This window comes from Podarcis vaucheri, assembly GCF_965113315.1.
Source record: "Podarcis vaucheri genome assembly, chromosome: 1".
NCBI lineage: Eukaryota > Metazoa > Chordata > Lepidosauria > Squamata > Lacertidae > Podarcis > Podarcis vaucheri.
In genome coordinates this window covers 53,960,634-53,965,930 of record NC_138759.1, presented here as the reverse complement: position 1 = coordinate 53,965,930, position 5,297 = coordinate 53,960,634, and positions in this window count along the sequence as shown.

The following is a 5,297-nucleotide window of genomic DNA, read 5'->3' as shown; positions in this document are numbered from 1 at the left end:
CACATAGGCAAAAATAGAAAGATGATGGGTCGAAGCAGTGGTTTTCAACCAGTGTGCTGTAGCACCGTGGGGTGTCTTGAATGATGGTCGGGGTGCCACAGGCAACACTGGCCTCTGTCCCTCTTTCCTTCCCTCCCTCTCACGTCTCTGCCTCCCAAAGGCTTGCACAACTGTTTGTTGCAGCAGCCCTGGATACAAGGTCCAAGGCTGACCAAGGTGTGCTTCCCAGACCCCTGTGAGACAGTGTGAGGAGGCACCTCTCTTTGGGGCAGGGGGGTGCAGCTCAGAGACCGAGGGAGGCAGCTGTAACTGCCTGGCGGACTCCCAAGGAGAAGGGAGTGGTGAGGAGGCTGAGGAACACTGCACAAGGGAGGGTGTTCGAAAAGCTCTGAGGGGCTTCTGGCTCTGCAGGCAAGGGGTGACACAACTGGGCTCCTGAGCCGCACAGGGGTGCCGCAGAAAGAATGCAGTTGGTCAAGGGCGCCATGGACCCAAACAGGTTGAAAACCTCTGGGTTGAAGAATGAGCCAGAGGGAGAAGCTCTGGGGTAGGACAGTTGTAATTGTATGGGAGTTAGCGCTTTTTAAAAATGTGGCACTGACTTGCATATGAAAGCAGGGGGGGGGAGCAGGAATTGAGAAATTATCCTAGGCAATCAGGGACAGCAAACAGAATCAGGTGCAGATTGCAGCAGCTCTTTGTTCAGAAAAACAACTACTGGTGCAGATATACCATACTTTTGGTCCAGCCCTCGCCGACTCGGTGCCCTCCTCCAGCTTTGGACCACAACTTGTATCAGCCCCGGCTGAAAGTGGAGAGCGTGAGGTTGGCAAAGGCTGCTTTAGTCAGCCACTGCCAGGGTTCATGCACTGCCTTCTCACTCCGCACACAGATACGCACACACACACACACACACACACAGAGAGAGAGAATGAAGCAGCGGCACAGAGATCTGTGCCTTGTCTGCGTTCTTGTAGCCTCTCTTCCAACTTGACAAGTAGCATTTTATGTTGGGCTTTAGAAATTCCTTGTCTGCAATATTACCTGCTTTGGGCTGATGGTAGGGAGTGAGACTGATGAGCACAGAAGGAAGATTTGTTAGGAAATGTTAAAAGAGTTGCATAGTTTTGATCATTTTTGACAGCGGTTAAGGCATCGTTGGTATTAACGCTACAATGGTAACTTAATGTGGAATGTTTTTACATGATGCTACTCTAAACATAGAAACAACTGCTGGGATTTGGAGAGCCTTGGTGTGACCCAAGGCCATCTACATACCATGGGGGATGAGAGATTAGCATTGTCAGCACTAGTTTGCACAACCAAGAGGCTTCCATTCACCCTTGTGTTGGTTTACTGGTAATATTAACTCCAAGAGAGTGGTTACCACTCACTGAAGTGGGGAGTGGGGAGTATAAATGCTTTGCTTCTATATTCTTACTGTCAGTGGTTTTTTGGCCATTTTATAGGCCCTGTAGATTATGACCCAGCTGTCCCAATAATAATCTGGTTGTTTTAATCTCATAATCTGGTTGTTTTAATTGGTTCATTTCAGATAAATAACAGAGGCTCTGGTGGAAATGATGATAAGGCTAGATAAAGACAATTTCAGAATTTAGAAGACGGTTTGTTAGTTGAAGCACTCCCAATATGTGCTAATGTTAGAGTGCGTACACTAGACAGTGCCTAAGGTGAATCCAACCACAATTTACATTAGGAAACCATTTCTGTATATGGTTTCTGAAACATTGTTCCTCAGGGTTGTGGGTTTTTGCTCCACATTGGGCAAAAGATTCCTTCAATGCAGAGGCTTGGGCCAGGTGACCTTCATGGTTCCTTCGAACACTACGGTTCTATGATTCTTAAAGCAGGAACAATTGGCCTAGGGCTAGGTAATCTGCATTTTGCTTTGCCTGTGATCCCTCTTCATTATTGGTCTGAAGAAGAAATACTTTGCTAGAACACTGGTTGTTTTTAGCCTCTTTGGGGAGAGAGTAAGATGCTACTCATTAAATGTTCATGAGCTCACCTGGATAATTCCTCTTCTGTAGTTGCTTATATTCAGGAGATGTGTTCTTGTGCTCTGATGCTCAAGCATCAACAGGTTGCAGGAGGCGTAATATTAAATCACCTGTAGGGTATGTCTAGAATGTTGTGTAAACGGGCAAGAAAATGAAATATTTGCAATGACCAGCATGCAGAGAACAGAAAATGGCACATGCTTCTGTGAAAGCGTCTTCTCCTCTCCCATTTTGGGGTTTTGTGTGTGTTTGTGTAAACATTTGGCCATACTGTAATACATGCAGAACACAATCCAGTTTAAATTAAGCAATTTTAAATCTTTGTTTCAGTGAAAGAGGCAATCAGGTGCTTAATTCACTCGCATTGAAATCAGTGGTGCTTAACTGTGGCTGGGCCATATTTTACATCATCTGCCGCTATTTTTCCCCATAGCGTTAGTAGTTTAACTATAAATAGATAATCCAGGTTGGTTAAAATGAGGCTGAAATCGTCTATGGCTTGGTTTACATTCACAGTCTTACCTGTGATGTTATGCATGTGATAGGTTTCCACACCTGAGCTCCAAAATTACAAAACTGCTTATTGCTTTTTAATTTCATGTACAATCTCCCATTCAGAGTCCAGGTTCTCTCTATTCAATGAAAATGTATGAAAATGTTCTCTATCTGAAATTTTTTTACTACCAAAATACATCAATTACAGTGGTACCTTGAGTTAAGAACTAAATTCGTTCCGGAGGTTTGTTCTTAACCTGAAACTGTTCTTAACCTGAGGTACCACTTTAGCTAATGGGGCCTCCCTCTGCCACCACGTGATTTCTGTTCTCATCCTGAATCAAAGTTCTTAACCCAAGGTACTACTTCCGGGTTGTAACCTGAAGCATCTGTAACCTGAGGTACCACTGTAAGCATGCCTGCATCTTTAAGCCTCTGAAAGCATGTTACACCTTGTAATGGACTGTTTAGTTAAATCAAAAGGTGAAAGGTATTACTAAAGTAAAACCCTAGCTCTGTCGAAATCACGTCCACTTCAGTGAAGACATAATTTTCTTATCTAAGATTTGGTTTCACACTTAGTAATTTGACCAGTTGTCAAGAATCCAACCTGTTAATGCTATGCAAAATGGTATTTGTTGGTATCCTATTATGAAGAAAAAAATTGCTAAATATTCTAAAGTACAGGGACAACATAAGGACTTGATGAGTGTGTGATCATACACATGGGTCTTAGTTAGGGTATGCATATCAGCAGCCAGGTAAATAAGAATGCTGGCTGAAGATTGCATTGTGAATGTTGTACCGCCAGGTAAAACAATGTTGTATTACTGTTGTGTATCGCTTTTGCGAGGAGGGGTGCTGCCTCCAGCAGTTGTGTTGAATAGAATATTTGTCTATGCTCAGTTGCTATGATTTAGCTATCTGTTTGGTCACAGTCAAACTAAATAGAGGCTGGGAAAAGAGGACACTAGAGGGCGTCTGGTGTTAAGACATTTGTGGATGTGTAGCACAGCCAAATAGCACAAGAGAAGGAAGCTATTGCCTGCGTTTGATGGTACTTCAAAATGCCTTGTATAGGTTTCTCCTGCAGTGAGGAGGAGATAAAAAGGAGCCTGACTCAGTATCCAATTCAAGGAGATCCAACTGGGATCGGGAATCCTGTCACATTCAGGCAATGGATGTGTGATCTCTTAAATCTCTAAACCAGTGTTTCCCAAACTTGGGTCTCCAGCTGTTTTTAGACTACAATTCCCATCACCCCAGGACACTAGTCTTGCTAGCTAGGGATGATGGAAGTTGTAGTCCAAAAGCAATTGGAGACCCAAGTTTGGGAAGCACTGCTCTAAATGATAAAAAGATACAGCTTGTAATGAAATGCTTCCTTCTTGCTGAGCACCTGATTGATTCATCTGTTCATATCTATATCTGTACCTTAAGTTGTGGAGTTCTACCTTTAAGGAGGTCTCATTGCAGATCTCCCAGCTATCTTTTATAACTCAGGCTCTTCTACAGATGTATGTGTCTGTTTGTCAGAAACACACTAAGCCCGCACTGATGCTACCTTGCATGCAGACTGCCAGGGGTGCACAAAAGTCAAATTGCCATGGCCATCAAGCCAAATGCAACAGGAATTGTGGTAAGGAAACAGAAAGCCAAAGCTTCCTCCTACATTAGCAAAGCACAGTGAGGACACAAGCATAGAATCATAGAGCTGTAGAGTTGATCTTTCTAGCCAGTTGTCTGCAGTTCTGCTGGGCTGGACTCTCAGTGGCCATTCAGAGATACTGATCCCACAGCATAAACACAGCCACTAAGACAGAGCTTGCAGAGCCTATGACCCTCCAGATCTCAACAGTCTACAACTCCTTGGGATGCCTGATCATTGTCTATTTGGGCTGGGGCTATGGGAGTTTTAACAATGTCTGCAGGGCTGCAAGCTAGCTACCTCTGCAGTGAGAGGTCTTTCAGGTTTTGTTTCAGCTAATGCTATGTTTCAGCTCATAAGATGAGCCTGTCATTTGTATAGCTAAGACACGCATTGGGTTAGTAGCACCCCTTGATGGTAAAAGTCTATCTCAGAAACAGTAGAATACTGGTACTATGCAATTCCTGTGTCCGTCTGGAGGCAAGTGAAATATGTATGCATGAAACCTGATTTAAGTCTACAGTGCATCCTCTTGAAAGGGGTGGACTAAGGGGCAGATGTGAGCCTTGAAAGTCCTGTTGCTTCCATTGGGATTTCATCGCACCTGACTTCCTCTGGACTGCCCTCATTTGGCATTGACCCAGCTAAATTCAAGCACTTTTAACATTTCACTGCTTTTCAAGGGGAAATTCCCATTAAACCCAGTGGGGCAAAGGACTTTGGCTAGACATAATCTATACACAGCATGTCCCTATATAGCAACCCATGTACAACACACGATGTAAGAAATGAATCCACATGCCTATATATCACTATATAAGACTGTATATTTAGATATGTATCTGTTTTCAATAGATATAAATATGAAATTTAGGGAGAAAATAGGTTGTCCTATTGCAAATTAAGGCCATGCATTTTGGGGAGAGGCATAAAGTACTTAAGGCTAAACTTTTGCTGGTAAACATGGCAGCATGCCAAATGAAGCCTATGATAGCAATAGTGGGACCATCTTGCAATGGATGCGGGTGAACATTTCATCTGTTTTGTGTGTTGACACGGACAGTAAATGCCTTTAGCTAAGACGTATCTGACCCAGTTGCGCACTTTCCCCCTCTGCTTGTTTTGACTTTCTG